The 18,923-nt window shown below is 42.0% G+C and overlaps 1 pseudogene; it reads right to left on the bottom strand.

Annotated features, from left to right (window-relative positions):
* LOC147021696 (uncharacterized) overlaps positions 1 to 18,923 on the bottom strand; it is a 52,329-nt pseudogene that overhangs the window by 6,413 nt on the left and 26,993 nt on the right.

Genomic DNA, 18,923 nt, shown 5'->3' with positions numbered 1-18,923 from the left:
TATAGGGACTTGGGTGAAATGCTCCTGTCTGGGTCATTCAAACCATAAATAGTCCGCAAACATCCCGAACTGTCGGATTCCCGAAAGCAAGAACTTGGCTTCTTTCGTAACCAGTTCAGTGGTTCATCTGTTGAGGATTACCATAAGATATTTGTAGACATGGTGCCGGAAGTCCGTCGAATGTTCCCACAGGTAGAACGTTTGCTTCAGCTTCTATTGGTTTCCCCAGCAAGTTCATGTGAAGCTGAACGGTCATTCAGCGCACTCAGACGTATGAAGACTTGGTTACATTCCACAATGACCCAACAATGCCTCAACCATCTCATGATCTGTCATGTTCACCGAGATCGTCTGACTACACTTGACCCCTAAGACATTGCAACAAAGTTTTTAATTGGATCGGCAGACAAGAAGGTTCATATTTTTGGCAAGTTTTAAGGTAAGTTAATTGTACTCGTGTAATATCAATTTGTATGTCAGTCTAGTTTTCAGTTTATGTTTAGTGAATCAGTTCAAGGGTCGTGAGAAGGAGGCTTGATAAACAATTATATATATATATATATATATATATATATATATATATATATATATATATATATATATATATATATATATATATATATATATATATTTCTTTGATGATACTTGAAACTTTGAAATGTGTATGATTTAATGTTTAATTAATTTCGCTCCGTCTGCTTATATTTGATAAAAAAAGATGGTCGATAGATGGTCAGATTAATTTAAGGGATTTGTGTGATCAGAGGGCAGCATGTCAACGAGCGTATAGAATCAAGAATTTGCAAGGGTAGACTTGCTGTGTCCACGCCGGTACGAAGTGGGCTTCGTGGTCTGGACATGCAATGTCCCCCCCACTTTTCAAAAGCAATCGACGCCCATGGAAGATGGTTATGTTTTCACCTCTTTCTGTCTATTTGTTTGTTTATCTGTCTGTGAGCAGGATATCTCAAAAGGTTGTGGACGGATCCAAATGAAATTTTGTGGACAGGTTCGGGTTGTGATGAGAACGAACTGATTCAGATCCAGCTACTATAATTTTTTAAGTGATTCTTCAACATTGAGAGATAGGGCTAAAAACGATATATAGCACGATATCTCAAAAATGTAATGGGCCCAATACATTCTTGTGGATCAGGCATTGCGTAGCGGAGGTAGCGCTCTACCAAATGTCCTCCTTCTAGTTTTGTATAGCAATCAGTCTGCCTGCCTGCTAGCCTGTCTGGCTGGCTGCTATCATGTCATACAAGGTGAATCTATTTGACATTGAACCAAGTGGCCAGACAAGTACAAGAGAAACACCACCGCCAGCAACCGACTGGAATATGTGTGATCTTTGTCAGAGTGGGACGGTTTAAAACCTGGTTTATCCAACAAAGTCTACAAGACAGAACACTGGCAGCACTATTAGTTACGAAACTGTTGCACATAACCTGAAGACATTTGAAAAATTTGCAGAGGTGCAAATGAACAAGACTAGACTATGGGTTTGAAGTTGAAGAAACACTCATACTTGTAGAGCAAAGTGGCATAAGACTTGCTTAGTTTGAATCGACAATCAAAAGAAATTAAACGAATGCTCGGGAAATAGAAAGCCGATAATGGCAGTGATGTTAGCCAAAAGAAAACAAGACTCCATTGTGATGCAATGCAATGCACCATGGACACTTAATTTTTCTGTGACCACAATGGGGGCTACTGGTAACCAGCTCATACATGCTGCTACCAAGCAACTCCACACAAAAATACATCAGTGTGCTACAACCCTGCAAGACACAAGGGGTTTCGCCAAAAGGGCTGATAAGGACTTAAGGCTGATAAGGATCACGGACAGAGCACCCCCCCCCCCCAAACTGGACGTCCATTACACCATGGCGGAGTAGTACAGACGTGTACCAAACTGTCCTGGTACAAACATTACATTTAACCGCATTTCATCACCGAAAGAAAATGCACAAAAAAAGTTCAACCGTTTAAATAATGTAACAAGTATCCCAAACCTTAAAAGTTATCCCTTTGAAAATGCAAAAGCAAAAAAATAGCAAAATCCCGGACGTTTCTCGACATTTAAAAAAAAAGAAACGGACGGACGGAGGTTGAAAGAGGACACGTCCGGGAAAAAACGGACCCCTATCGAAATATTTAAAAGTGAAATGTTTGTTTGTGACTCAACTCCTCTGAACTCCCAAAATTAATCACCACAAAACTTTATCGGATCACATTGTTCAACATGATGCACCTAAATAGGGGGTTTTAAACGGTCATTTTCTCACAACTCGTCTATCTATAATTCCAGCTGTGTGTGTGTGTGTGTGTGTGTGTGTGTGTGTGTGTGTGTGTGTGTGTGTGTGTGTGTGTCCGCTGTTTCCCGACAACCACTGGTCCCATCTAATTGAAACTTGCCGGGTTTATTGCTGGGGACCTGAGGATGTGCCTTTTCAAGGTTTGATATTAATCGGACAAGTGTTTCCCAAGTTATGACCATTTATTTACCAACCAATGACATGACACGTTGCTGTGTTGGCCGGTGCGCGGCCGGCCGACGATGACGTCACGTGCCATGCCGGTTACGATGGGGAAAGGGAGCCATTTAGTTCCCGTGGCGTAGGAGTGGCAATGGTCAATGGCAGCGAATGTCATGGCAAGCAAAGACAGGGAGGTAAACTTGATTTTAATTTGGATTTTAATTAACTCTGTGTGTGTAAGTATCACAGCAGTTGTTACTTCAATGAAAGCGATAATTCGTGGAATAATGTGAACATTCCGTACGGGCACGCACCACTTCCGGATAGTGATGACTTACCTTATTCTAATAATTTCTCTTTCTTTTGGGAATTTAAAGATAAACACAATGCCCCAATCCAGTCGTCATTTACGAGAGCGAAGGAGCGGCCTGTGTGGTTGTTTCTGGCTCTTGGTTTGAAAGTTTTTTCTTTTTTTGCACGTACGCCGACGCACGTACGGGCACGTGAGAGCGAAGGAACGGCCTGTGTAGTTGTTGTTTCTGGCTCGCAGTTTGAAAGTTTTTATTATTATTATTATTATTATTTTTTTTTTGCACGTACGGGCACGTACTCATAACTTATAAAACACACAAGCTACCACTTTGTTGCCATCTCTGCGAGGAGAGATCCGTATATACAATGCTTTATAAAAAGCTCATTTTCTTTCGTATTTCAACCTGGATACCAATATAATTGGTGAGCTGGTGACCTCCGATCGTAAAACTATGGGATCAAATGTGAAAAACAACTGCGAATTAAGACGTTTCCATGATCAGTAAGATCGGACATCGGCAAAGGAGTCACGTGACCTCTCAAATAAGCTAATCATTCAAAAACGGAAAATCGTACGAACACAACCCATACATCGATTTAACGGTAATTTTACTGCTCATCTGACGACTTAACTCTCGAAGGTGAAAAAAAGTTTGGAGAAAAAAAGATGTTGCCGTCTTCGCTACGAACTTCATCAAATATACACCTCCAAATATACATCATATAGTTTTAATGAACCAAGTTAACATCGTGATTTGTTTCTTTCATCGTGATTTAATCGTAGATGTCTCACCTCAAATGAGCAATTTTTTGGAGTGTGTATTATGGGTAGAAACAGGAATTTAGTGTAAAAATTCAGATGACATCTCGTAGTGGGTGCACGCAGTAACCTTGGCAACCATTAAATGGTTCGTGGGCGCCATCAGTGACCACTATTTTCGTTGTGTCTGTGTGTCTGTGACTCTCTCCAGAGCATAGCTCCGTGACGTTTGATGCAATCTTGATGAAACTTGGACACAAGCTAGTAATCATGGTCGAGTTGTGTCTTTTTGTATGAGGGACGCCCCACACCCCTTGTGGGCATCCCATGCCCACTTGAACTTTTTATTCATTTTTTTTCTCGCAATTTCGTTTCCTAGAAGCTGTGCGTAATGTCCATAAGTGCAACATATAAAAAAATCCGATTTGATTTGGTCAATTTTGACGGAAGAGATAGGTTTTTACGATAGGGCTTCCACTAACTCAATTGTACCTATCGTGACATTGTCCAATAATGCCCACGAACCATCGTCACCTCCCGGCTTGTTTTTTTTTTTCATTTTCAAATGGTTTCTGGTCACTATTAAAGAAATATTCAATCACAGAAGAGATACATTTCATTTCTTACAGTATTATCGATATCTCCGACCTCTTAACGATGTCTTATCTAAGGCGCTGTTATGTATCCCACATGCCTGGTATATTACGTTCCTGTGATATTTGGTGACGAGCACAAAAGACACAGACTCTTCTGAGGTCTCAATAGGCACTGTCTTTATTTTCCGTTTCCACTCCACAAGGGGCGTGCTCATTACAATCCCGTGCAGTACATTACATCTTCACATTTTACAATTTGGAGAAAACAAACTTTTACAACAATATTACACGGAGTTTAATAACAATCCGAGTGATCAGTTGGTATTAAGATCTAAGGTTAACATTTATAACACAAAACAACTTAGTCAGGGTCAAGCAATGCAACTCTATCTCCTCTACCGGACATTGATAACACAAAACAACTTAGTCAGGGTCAAGCAATGCAACTCTATCTCCTCTACCGCATCATCATGTCTTCCCAATATTTTAGAAGTTTGTCTTTTCGAGCTCATAATGAATGTATCAAAGAAATGTCACATGTCAATTTTACGAGTCGGCACAATGAGTCTGCCACTTCTTGTAGTAAGGCCAAAAAAAAAAAAAATGTTGCATTGGCGTAACCCGCCCGACCCTAAAAATTCTGCCGACCCTACGTTTTTTTTTTGTTTTTTTGCTATCGAAAAATTTTGCCGACCCTATTTTATTGCTATTTTTGTTGTTTTGCTATCGTTTTCAAGTATCTTGTTGATTGCGATCGCGATCGCAAAAACCCGGAAGTGTTTCGGACAGAACCCGCCGACAAAAAGGGTGGTACTCGAGCCGGGGGAGATTTTGGGAGGGATTTATTAGGAAAAAAAAAAAAAAAAAAAAAAGATCCCGACCGACCTACCCTATTTTTCAGTGACCCGTTACGCCAATGCAACATTTTTTTTTTTGGCCTAATGGGCTGTCAAGTTGGGACAGTGTCATAGCGAGTTGTGTTTTGACGACATGACTGCTCGGCCAGATCGTGTGCGACATCCTTATTTTGAGGACAGGGTGTGTGTTCTTTCGGGTAGGGGTCGGTCGGGGGAACAGGGAATCTGTGCTTTTGGGTGGGGGTCAGTTTGGGAACAGGGAGTGTGTACTTTTGGTTTTTGGGTCAGCGTGCTCCTTATACCCACACTGATGGCTGGAATGACATGCTTCCAATTGCACCAGAATCATTACCATCCAGCACAGTCAGTACATTACAGCGGGCATTCAAAAATTATGTACCTAACGCATGGGGGTTGGGGTTTGGAGTGGGGTGGGGGTGGGTGTATTGATTGAGTTTTACAGGGGGTTAGGGGCTGTTTCCAGAGACGATATGTCATGACCTTTATTGTTACATATTAAAACAAACTATCAAAGGACTTTATGGATGTTCCTGGGTGAGCTTTCCCCTAACCTTGAATGAGGTTATGATCGAGCTTTTCTCTCTTGGTCTTAGCCATGGCTTTGCCGAGAGATCTCACTGTAGGCTGGTCAATGGAAGAAAAAAGTGACACCACCTCCCTGAGGAGAGGAATAAGAGGGAGGAAGAAGAGGCTGCAGCAGCAAAATAAGTTTTCCATCTCTGTATATATAAGCGAAATGTTTTTTTGTTTGTGACCTTACTGCTTTGAGCTCCCAAGGTTTAATCATGACGAAACTTTCTACAATCAGATTTTTAACCACAATGCTCCTAAATAGGTGTTTTAAATGGTCGTGAGGAGGTCAATTGTGCCCATTGTTGCCGTGTTGCATTCTAGAGTTAATTTAGTTAATAACATGAGGTCATTTCATTACTGCAGATTCACACCCTTTATGGCCTGTAAACCCCATGAGACCATTTACACCCTTTAATTCTCTCACACCTATTTAGACCCTGAGATGTACAGCCCTTATTCGACCCTTTCATCACTTTTCAGACCTATAGACCTTTTAAGGCCTTTTGGACACTTCAGATCCTTTGGCCCTTTAGACATTTCGACCCATTTAAGACCATTGAGACACTTTAATACTTTAGACCCCTTTTTGACCATTTAAGACCATTAAGCCACTCTATACACCCCTTTTAAGACCATTAAGCCACTCCAACAAACTGAAGCTGCTGGATAGGTTGGTCTGGAGGTGCTATATTCATGGAACCCGAGATGGCATAGGCTAAGGCCAATATACGCCCTCGTATGAGTATTAGTAGGAGACACCCTTTAGAAAATCGAAAAAAATTCCCCCTGAAAATCGTTTTTGACGATCTTTTCCGTACACTATTCGCATCGCATCACAAGTTGTGATGTCGAATCGAAACTGATATCCCAAAGTGAACCTGTTACTGAACAGTAAAACTGAAACTACTGATCTATGGATCATCAAATGGGAAAGCAGAATGCAATGCTGTGAGAAATAATGAATGGAAATTGCCGAAAGCAAAGCTTTGGGGAGTATAAAGAGAGGGGGTGGGGGGGGGCAGGTCGGGGACTGAAAAAGCAATGTGGAGAGGAATCAGTGCCTGTTGGTGGTCAGTTGACATGGAAAGAACTTTGGTGATCTTCCATCAGGTGGTAGGCCCGAAACTTGCTGAAATTTGTTTCCCAGCCAAGCTTTCATAATATAACTCTCACTCCCAATCAGTATTTCAGAGATACAACAAGCATGAATTGGAAATCTTTGCTGGTGGAATGGAACGAGGTTGCAAAGGTTACCAGCTCCACCTACTGCGATATCTGCACACTGAATAATTACACTGAATTCCTGTTTCTACCAATACACGCTCATTTGAGGTGAGACGTTGCTCATTTGAGGTGAGACGTGGACAAATCCATCAGTGATGGGTACCCTGTTAGTATCATACATAGAAGAATTGAGGGGGGATGATGATTTTACGATATTTAAACTCGCAAACCTTGCAGAGCTTTATAACAAGAGGCTTTGCCAGTTCGATCAAAACAGAAATGTTCGTTCAACATGATTGAAAAACAGGCTGCTGATTGCTGTAACAGGGCTTTGTTCTGAAACCAAATGAAAAGATATACTGCCCATTGTTAAGCAAGATCTGCATATGTTGTATTTGAAGATGATGTTGGAGAAACTCTATCTCAAGCATGTAAAGCCAATGAGGACAGTGATGCAGTTAATCTTTTGAGAGCAGCCCAAATTGATCGAGGAGATATTTTTGGCAGGAACTTTCAGTTCAATGGAACATTTCCAGAAGCATGTGAGAAAGAGGCAGTACCTGCTTGTCTCATGCAGTTTGTAAACATGATCATTGATTGACTGAATATCATACAACAAATTCCACAAAAATTGTACAAAACCCCAAAAAATAAAAAAAAGCACTTAATTTTTCTCACAACTCTTGATATATCATTCTGTGAAAAAACAATCAGACCTGGAGACCAATGTGGATGACTCGTCCAGAGGCACCAAAGGTTGTCGAGAATAGATTTGATGTCACCGCAAGGTGCTCTGTTACAGGAAATTGCAAGTGGTCTCAGTAAAGTTCATATGCACCAAATTGTGTTCCTGAAAAGGTGATTTCTCCAACAATGAAGACAATTGAAAATGAAACTGTCTTGAATGCTCAGTTAGATTATTAGTAATATGACACAAAAGTAACTTCACATGTAAATTTTGACAGTTTTATGTTTTATTTAGTGTTTAAAACAAGCAAATATCCAATATTCTCACCAATTTATACCTTCGACTCCTCAGCAACAGTCTATATACCAAATAAATACTGGAATTGAAGGATTCTGCCCATAAACGATTTCATTTGTAGGCTCAAAAATTACTCCTTATCTAATAAAATAAGATTTTCATTAATGGTTGTTTTTATTTGTTTTAAAGATAAAAAAAAAATGGTTGCCATGGTTACTGATCAATTTCACATGCTTACATGGGCCAGACAAGGTGTTTCCTGATCTTACATGAAAGAGCAAAGTTCAAAATAGTTGTGCGTAAAAGGGCATATTTGTACTCGAAAGTGCACAATTCTTCCCCAAAATGGCATACACAGCCAAGACTATACTGCCCATTGTTAAGAAAGATCTTCAAAGCTCACATTATTGTTGAGTTTTGCAACTCGGTCAAATCAATCAAACACATTTGCAAGTATGTACATAAAGGATCTGACATGACAGTATTTGGCACCAACATTAAAAGGAATGATGAAATTCCATCCATCCAGTGGGACCGTACTCAGTGCAGGTGCTGCCAAAGCAGCCTCCTGAGCTATTGAGCGCAATCCTGGACGGGTCGCCACTCTAACACAGGATACTCCAATGGCTCAATCATCCCAGCAAGCTGGTTCTCATTTTGACACCCGACCTGGTATTAATTCAACGACCATGCAGGATTTGAACTCAGGACTCTAGGATCCAAGCCCCCCCCCCCCAACCTAACTATTAAGTCAACACCAGGCATCTGAAATAGCATGAAACATTTGTACCAATGAAGCCATATGGAGACTTTTCAAATTTCACATTCATAAGAGGTATCCAAATGTTGTTCACTTGGATGTTAATCTTGAACACCTTAGAGGGTATGTTTCATGGGGGAAACTGCCATAGAACAGGCTATTGCTCCAAAACAGACAAAATTTATAGCTTTTTTCGCATTCTACCAGAAAGACAACCTTGCTCACACCCTACTCTACCCAGATGTTCCAAAATACTGCACCATACCTGGAGTGCCAACAAATGGAAACAGCGAAGTTACAGTGACCCAGTTGAGGGTCATCCTGGAGTAAAGTCATGTGATGCCGAAAGGGGGAATGTACACCATCCATCCAAATCAGTTTGAATGTTTCTGGGTTTTTTTGTTTTATTATACACTGTTGAGGCTCCAATGAGAGCTAACACACAGAACGTACACAAGGGGAGCAGGAGACAAGAGAGGTGGGAGAGGGAAGGAAAAAACAATGTGGAACAGAGATATGAGGAGTCTGTGGAAGGGAGAGGGATGGGGCAGGGTCCACAGGGTAAGCAGGATGGACATTACAGGGACTTTCAGGTCCTTACACGATAGGGACTTCCAGGAAGGAAAGCAGGGATTTGAGGGTGGATTAGCAGGGGTAGAGAAGATCGAGGTTTGGGATGGGGGAAGATAAGAGATGGTGGTGAACAGCTGCTTTGAAGACCTGGAGGGAAGAGTGGGATTGAAGAGAGTGTGGGAGTTTGTTCCAAAGGTGGGGAAAAAGAGGAATGAATGAGTGAAGGTGAGCAGTGATTCTTGATTTTGGTAGTTTTACCAGAAGGGGGTTGCTGGCGGACCTTGAGCGCCCTGTAGAAATAAAGGTGGGACATATCTCAGACAGAGCAGGGGGACAAGGCCAGAGAGGAGATGGCAAAAGACAGAAAGACCATCAAACTGCCTGTGTGAGAGAGTGAAAGACCCAAAGACTTAGCTTCATCGCGGGAGATAGCAATGATCCTAAAATCCTAGTTTTCCACAGCGTGAAACCGAGAAAGGTGAGAGGCAGGAGCACAAGCCTACAGGGGAGAGCAGTACTCCATCAGGCTGTGGATGAAAGCTTTGTATGTGGTCAGGAGCACAGGTGTGCCTAGGAAGGACTTTGAACGACAGAGGATGCCCATTCGGTGATTGGCTTTGGAGGTCAGCTTGGAAATGTGGCTTTCCCAGGAAAGATCATGGCAGACAGTGAGAACCAGAAGCTTGAATGAAAGGACTTCTTCAAGAGGATTGTTGAGAAAGTATATGGGGGGGGGGGGGGGTTCCCAGATGGTACTTTTGGAGAGACATAGTGAGAGTGTGAGATTTGTCCGGATTGAAAGACATTTTCCACGTGTTGGACCAGTTTGTGATTTTGCCCGGATCTGCAGAGAGTGAAGAGGCTGCTGATTGCCGTTCTGAGGGATGGCAGATGGTAAGGCAGAGGGTGGAGTCATCAGCAAAGTGATAAAAAGGATTTTCCCGGCCACATACAACATGGTAAAAATACAACATGCTGTTCATTATGCCCGGCCACTCCTTTAAAGCCACAAACTCCGAACTCAGGGTATAGATACAACTTTGTGAGGGAAGTAACATGGGCTTTGTGGCCATGGTCTCAGAGGCTGTTTTGAGTCCACAATGTGATTTCAAAATGACCAATACAGCAATTTTTGGCAAACAGGATGACTAATTGGTCCATAAAATCTGTTACTTTGATATGAGTAGACAGGATGAAGCCTCCGGGTTGGAAATTACACTTTGGTGTGCACTTATGCAGGACATTACGTCCATTGGAGATCAGGGGAGCGCTTGTCATGCGCCACACATTTTGATTTATCCACCCGATCACACAATGTGCCTTCTGGCTGATTAGTTTGCGTTCACAGGAACAATCGTCTGGGTGACAGACAGGCTGTTGTTCTTTTCAGATTATGCAGTCTTGCCATGTGAGACATAATCCATGGCTGATGCTCACCATTTCAGCCAGGAGGTACAGTTGATACACACACACACACACACACACACACACACACACACACACACACACACACACACACACACACACACACATACATACATATATGTATATTGTTGCGGGCCGGGGGTCGGTGGCGAGAATGACCACTCGGTGGGGAAAGCTACGTGGTCTCCACCAGACTCGCCAGAATTGTAGGCCGTCACTCCGGATAATTCCGTGACATGGCTGGTCCCTGAACCGACCATGGTCGCCAATATTTCAACCGTGTAGCGTAGGGTCTATTTGTCTATAACCAATTTACCTAATTGACTACGCGATTTCGACTACCGGGGAAACCACACCCTCGGCACATCTTGATCGAACCGGGTCACTCTACCGACTGCAGTAGAGTTCCAACTACCGATTACCAACTCCGGTTTGGGTGCAGCCGAGCAGAAACTGTCAAAGCCGTGCCGGCTGGAATTAACGGATTATCGGGGATAAAAACCCGGCTAAGCTCAGATCCGAACCATGCTGGACCAATGCAAGAAGGGACAGAAATGGACTGGGAATATTTCTTAGAAGTTTTATTGACAGTAAAAGACAAAGGCAAGACTTAACGCGAATATGAAAGCAAGGAATATTTACAATGATCCAAAAACACTTATTCAGTTCTACTTAAAGAGGGGCCCACAGGCAGACACACACACAAATGAAAATAAACCCAGAGTTCTTTATTGGACCCTCACAACCGAGGAGAGAGACAAGCTGGGGTTCAGAGTTCGGATGGGTACCTGGCAGTCGGAGAAAGGGGGTACTCCATGCTGTGGCACCTGACAATGGTCGCTGGTTTGGTCCCCAGTCACACATGTGGGACTCGAGGTTCATGGCGGAGCTCGGGTGGTGAATGGCCGGGGTCCATGGAGGGGGGTCGTGCTCGCTCTTTCCTTCTTTGTGGAGGGCCAGCAGAGACACGTTCGCCGCCTCGACGACCTACTGCTCAACCCTCGTGACAGCCCTCGTAACAACCACTGTTATCATCCCTTCGTAACAGCCTTCATAACAGCAAAAACCCACCGAAACTCTGCTCTCAGAGAGTGCTCAGGGATTTTTTTTAACCTCCCTCAACGGGGAAGGGCCCTTGGTGAAACACACCTCGCTTGTCCACCTTTGATTGGACAGTCCGATGGCCCACCCTTCCAGGGCAGGGCCTTGGCCCCTGCCGGGAAACCCCAGCCACTCTTCCACGTGAGTTCATACTTGACGAGCAACAATATCAATGTTGCAAAGAGTTACAACATTTGTGGGAGCTGAGAAACCAGAACCGCGAGATCTTGCCTTAGCACGTCAGGGTGTAAGAAGGCAGCTGGTTGGTGGTGGATCATGATTGGCCGAGGGGTCATGCAGATGGGATGGTTGTTAGATGGATTGTTAGATGTAATAACTTAACTAAAAGAATTCACAACGCACGCCTTTGATTCTCCCACTAGACAAAAGGAAGGGGATCTGACTACACACATACTTAATGACATAACTGACTTTTGGAACATCTGTATGTTGAACGCATATGGTTTCCAGATCCGTAAAAATATGAACAGGCAAACAGACATACGTATATGTGGGAAAGCTATGCACACAGACTGGGTATCAAATCCAGGTCCTCTGTTGAACCATACCAGTGCTTTGCCACCTGAGATATCTGGGTGACCCAGCAGCTGAGTACATAATTCTCCCACATATAGAAATGCCACTCTCTTTCTCTCACTGCTTCTGGGACCCTCACTGCCAACCATAGGAGCAGCGAGGGCCTATCCATGAGAGGACTTGCCCTCTTGTTTTGTTTCCGTCTTCACTGTTATTCTATGCAGAATCGTTTTGCTTCACTGACAGGAGTACTAAGGTGGGGGAGGGGGGTGGGAAGAGGGGTGAGAGAGACTTTGACTTTTGTATACCTTTATATCGGTGGGATATACATGGCAGCCCATTGTGGGCACAGGGGGGACCCCGGAGGCAACATCCTCTTCCATCAGGATCCAAAACTATCTTTGCACACATTAGGATGCCGTATGGTAACACAAAGGTAGTACAGACACTTTTTAGCAACACTAGGAAGTGGAGAGGAACACAAGATCACAGTTTCTGTTAATGCCAGTGATGTTATACGCAACTGCGGAAAGAAGGGGGCATGGATTGCAGGGACAGCATTGATGGTATCTAAATGGAGTCCCAAACTTCTAGAGGTATGCAGAACCTCCTGGACGAGCTGGGAAACAGTTCTCAAAGAGTGCATTCCAACGGGAGTCGTAATATGCCCGACTGAGTGCCATGTTTTGTTCTCGTTCCGCAGATCTCATATGAGACATATACAGGAGTTTATGAAGCATTGTATGTAAGCACATGATTGAGGAATGTTTGGAAAAAGTGCATTGTAGAAGATAGGCTCATCGAGAAAGTTGTTGATGTTGTTGTGAGCCATATCTCAGTGCACTACAAGAGGCTGCCAGGCTTGCAACAGGTCTTGGTAAAACAAGGCAATGGAGAGATGTCCACATGTTGCAAGTCCATGAGAAAAAGTTCCTGATTGAAGTGGAGCACGCCAGCCATTTTCAGCAAATGGTTAGCAGTGGGGCACTATGGCAGTGATGCAGAAAAAAGAAAGCAGTGGACAGTGGCGACTCAAAAGGCCATCAGTCTGCTGAGAATGTCAACAAGATCATGACCACCATCTGCCAATGGAAGGTAAAGGACTTCAGGCTTGACCTAATGTTTTTCACCCCAGAAAAATCAAGCAGATGTTTCTGGATTGTCAGCAGCATTGCTTCAGGAGGGTGCAGGCAAATCATTTTGTGCCACAAGGAAGCCAACAGGTTATTGATCATGAGGGCATGACCTCTGTACGACAAGGTAATTAATATTCCTCTCCACTTCTCTCGTCTATTATAAATTTTGTTAACTGTATTTAACCAGTTCTGAGCCATAAAAGCTTGGGAGCCAATGCACACACCTAGATAGCAGATGCCTTCCTTCTCCCACTGCAAGTTTCTGGGAAGATGAGGCAAACCAACAGTTGGGGTAAGGGCCAATCCACAGAGGTTTACATTTGCTCCAATTTACTGTAGCTGTGCAAGCCAAAGAGAACTTTTCCAAGTCATTTAATAACATGGTGACATCATCACCATTACACACCATGACACACACATCATCAGCATATGCTGAGATAACAATTGGCCTTTCAGTTAGCATCACAGGAAAGCCTGGTAGATGAGCACGAAGGCGAATTAGGAGGGGTTCAATACAGAGGGAGTAGAGAATGCCTGATAACGGACACCCTCGACGGACTCCTCTTCCAACCATCAATGGTGCACACAGGCTATTATTAACTTTAATGATGCTAAAAACATGATTATACAACAATGAGACATGGGATATAAAAGTTGCCCCAAAACTAAACTGTTTTAAGGTGTAAAATACATATTCATGGCTAACAAAATCGAAAGCTTTCTCTTGGTCAAGTATTATATAAACAAGCCAGCATTCTGATTTTGAAGAGCACAGACATCCCACAAGTCCTGAATAAAAAACATATTATCATGAATAGACCAGTTTGGAATACAAAAAGATTGATCAAAATGAATTAAAAAGCTTAGAAAAGGCTTTACACGATTTACAAAAGGGCCTTGGAAAAAATTTGTAATCCGCACAGAGCAGAGAAATAGGCCTCCAATTCTGCAAGGTCTGGAGATCTCCTTTCTTCAGGATAAGGCACACGACTGCACGGCGACAACTTAAAGGGAAAAAAACCATCTTGTAAGCTAAACTTAAAAACATCTAAAAGTGTTGGTCCAAGCAAATCCCAAAATGTTTTACAAAATTCAACAGGTAAACCATCAAAGACAGGTGCTTTATGATCATGAAGGTCATTAAGAGCTATTAAAAGTTCATCTACAGTAAAATCTTGTTCTAAAGAGTGCTGTTGCGATTCTTCCAATTGTTGAAGATTTTGGGTAAAATCAGACATTGCTCGTTCATTACTTTTCTTTGTGGTAAAAACATTCTTGTAAAAAATCCCGAATAAAACACTTCAACTGAGCATTGTCTTCGATAATTTGTCCATCACTTGAACGTAAGTTTAACAGTGAATGATTAGACTTTGTAGTTTTTTTCAAAGTTAAAAAAGTCTTTACAGCAAGTTTCTGAAGTCGACAGACCTTTCACTCTAAGTCTGGTTAGCACTCCGAGAGCAAATTTTCTAATTAAACAATTCAATAGGGCTTGTTTCTCATAAAGCCGCCGGCACCATACATCCTTATCAATATTAATCGTGCTATCTTGTAAAAAGAGGAATTCTTTCTTTAAAATACTTATCCTAGCTTGCTTATCATTAGTGAAGTTATTCCTATATTGCTGACAGAAGACTCGGATTTGTGCTTTTATATAATCCCACCATTGACAAAGATTGGTAAAATCGTTCCGTGATTCTAGAATTCGAAGCCAAATTTTTTTTAAAGATTATTTAAAAAAGGAATCATTTAAAAGAGGTGTTTAAAGAGCAATGACAAGTATTCCTTTGAGGACGAGGAAAAGAAAGACGTATTTTAATTAAAAAAATGATCAGAAAAGCCAGAGGGAGTGATGTCAGTAAAACTTACACGATTTAAAAAGGAGAGACTAATGTAAAATTTATCAAGCCTCGCAAGCGAAATGTTATTTAACAAGCAATGACACCAAGTAAATTGTTGGACGTTCCCATGCTGTAGTCGCCAAACATCACCAAGATCATGTTGTAAGAAGAGTGTGGACAAAGGCCTAGCACTAGTTGGGTGAAGTTCAGGAGATGATTAAGAAAAGTGAAGGATTCAGTCAAGAAAGTTGTACTGACTGTACTGTCACTTGGGGCAAAAACATTGACAATTGATATCCGTTGGCAGTTATATATAAAATCAATTACAGCTAAATATACAGGAACAATTTCTTTTAAAACAAGAGAGGAGATGGAAGACGTGCAGAGATATAAAAAGCAATACCGGCACTCACGGAGGCCATGTTACTAAAAAACCAAGTGCCTTTCAACGTCAGCCTCCAGTCGACCATGCAACTTGCAGTCGCACGAGTTTCTTGTAAAAGAAGAATATCTACTTTTACATTATTAATTATCTGCATCGTTTGGACTTTACGTAAAGGATTACATCCTCCGTTTATATTTAAACTTGCTATAATCATAATCAAGAAGTTTTTATGCAATCAAGTGCTTCCTTGCTTTAATAATATATTTTTTCAGTCTCTTACAAGAAGCGCTGGAAATGGTAGTCACTTCCAGGTTCTTAACAATTATTTGTGCTTTATGGACAAAGGCACGCAAGTTGGGGAAAAAATAATTTAGATATACTCCCTTTTTTCGAGTATTTTTTTTTGTAAAAAAAAACTAAGATATCGCAAATAGAGATTAAAGTATCATCGAGACTACTATCTGGGGAGAGCTCCCCACCAAAAGCACTCGACATCAGAGAGGAGCAACCATCTGAATCATAGTCCTCAATTTCCTCAGGGCCTTCGCCCATTTGCTCAATCTCCATGGTTGATTCAGGAGGGGGGGACTAAAGATGCAAGAGGAACACTTTCAGTGGTTACATCCTTGGGTGTGCCATTAATGATAGTGATGGCGATGTCGCTATCTTTAACAGGAGCACTACAAGGCTGAGATGACTCAGAGAGTATGGAGGGGGTAAGTCCAGTCTGGGGGGAGGGGGGGACTGGTAGTAATAGTTGGAGGTTGCAAACCAGGGAGGGGAGGGGGATGAGGAGGAGGGGGTGGAGCAGGGAAGAAAGAAGAAGATGATGCAGTAGGGGCAAGGGGAGGGGGAAGGAGAGAAGAGCAAAGGGGGGAAGGAGGGGGAGGAAGGGAAGAAAGAGGTGGAGAGGGGATGGTAACATTCGCGTCGTTATAAGACATTTTCGAGGTACCAGGTGGTTCAGACGAGGAATCAACTGGTGAAACCGAAGAACATGGGGTCTGTGTTGCAGGGCAAGTCCCCACAACCACCTGTATGAAGTAGCATGGAGCCGCTGAAGCAGCGAGGATTTTCGATCCAGGCTCAGCGGTGTTTCGAGAAGGGGAAAGAGATCTTTTTGTACTTTTATTTATAGGAGCAGGGGCAGGTGCTTCATGGGAAGCTTCTGCTTCTGTCATGGGAGCATTATCTGGGACGGGGAGTTGTTGGGATGAGGAGCTTCATTACCAGTTTTATTTGGCATGTCTTTGGGGCACGATCTTTTAACATGGCCGAATTCACCACAACGATAACACACGAGGGTTTCTGTGTTCACATATCCCAGATAAGTATGTCCCTCGATTTTAAAGGAAAGCATTACCTGGAACCCTGAAACACCTGGCAGTAAAATCAGAAAACAATCCAACGAAACGACATGATGTGTTTAAAATTATCATTCCGACTACGGAATAGAATCATTGTTAATGGGGATACAACCGTACCATATTAACTGGGATACAATCTGATCACCTTTCACGAAAGGTGGTAAATTTGAAATCACAACTTTTTTTGCGGGAGTATCCAGAGAGAAAAAAGGAACATAAATATCGGTATCAAAGAAAAGTCCGTGCTCCACGACTTGAGCAACCCTAGGCACTTGAGAAACGAAAAAAAAAACAATCTTTTTGTTCATACGAGAAACCGCCTTAACACTCTCAATCCCGATAATCTCACCTACACCGACAATTAACTTCTCCATGTCGATCTCCAATGGAGGAATGCAAACAAAGCCATGTTTCCTGGTTGGCGCTTCAAACTAAGCGTACGCGAACTTTCACCCGCGATGACTCTTCAATGGCCGGATGTAGAAGAATAAATCTGCGAACACCGTTCAAACTTCGACGGGTCGCGAGAAAACAAGAATAATTTAAATGAAAGGAAAAGGTATAATGAATACAAAATAAATAAATAAATAAATGCGATAAACGAATAATGCACAGCCACCGCCCAAAGCACAACGAATGTACCGAATACTGCTGTACATGCTCTTCTCTCCCTCTCAACTCGGGAAAAGGGGGCACAATAGGAGGGGTGGGGGGAAGGGGGCACGAGGATTGGTGGGGGAAGAAACACTGCACAGCTGGGTAAGGTAGACAAGAGAGCACAAGGGACAACACAGAGTTAACACACGCACCAACACGCCGCCATGACACTTACACACAGAGCGGCTGGCCACCGGGGGAGGGGGTGGGGGGAGAGAGATATAAATGGTGGAGAGAGAGGAGGGAGAGTGAGGAGATGGAAGGGGAAAGAGAGAGGGAGGGAGGGGGAGCAAGGTGGGAAGCAGAGTGAGGAGGGTTGGGGGAAGGGAAGGCAGCATGAGGAGAGAGGAAGGGAAGCAGACATGTGGTGGAGTGTTAATTATGATTCCTACTGTCTCATCAAAATGATTCTGCATCAAAATGATCATAAAACAAAAAAAGAATAACAGTACACAGTCAACTGTCCAATATCACGGGTTTCTACCAATCGCGGGTAATCTATTGTGTTCCGATTCCATTATCGCAGGATTTCATTTCGACCAATCGCAGTTTTTGAGCTGAGATGAGTCATCATTTGCATCCCGTGTGTGAACGATTTCCTTCCATTACGAGCCTTGTGGTGTTTGTGAAGCGATTCACCATTTTTAATGAGCTCAAAAATGAATGTGGATAGAACTTCAGACCCCATCAAGAGTGAGGCATCCGAGGATGCGCCTGAGAAGGGATATAATTCAATAAGGCCATTATTTATCTTCAAAAGGGGTGTTTTAATTAACCCAAACACCCAATTTTCACTCATCCACTTCCTTGGAGTTCCGTTAGTCGGCATACAAAGTTTCAGGCTGTTAGCTTACATGGCTTTGGAGTTATGGTGGAGAAATATTGACTGACTGACATCTGACTGACATTTATTAGTATGTATGTATATATATATATATATATATATATATATATATATATATATATATATATATATATATATATATATATATATATATATATATATATATATGAATAAAGGTTTGGAAGAACAAAATTTGAAAATAGCAGAAAAAGATGAAAAGCTGCAAGACAAAAAAAGCTTTGACAATGTCTGTTTTGCTATTTTCAAATATATATATATATATATATATATATATATATATATATATATATACGCTCATTAGAGTACCATCAATGGAAATATATGTGTATGTATGTATGTATATATATATATATATATATATATATATATATATATATATATATATATATATATATATATATATATATATATATATATATATATATATATATATATATATATATATACACGCTCATTAGAGTACCA

Source organism: Eptatretus burgeri, chromosome 8, assembly GCF_056783735.1.
Source record: "Eptatretus burgeri isolate ZD-2024b chromosome 8, Ebu_testis_v1, whole genome shotgun sequence".
Classification (NCBI taxonomy): Eukaryota; Metazoa; Chordata; class Myxini; order Myxiniformes; family Myxinidae; genus Eptatretus; species Eptatretus burgeri.
This window is presented reverse-complemented; position numbering and strand designations above follow the sequence as displayed.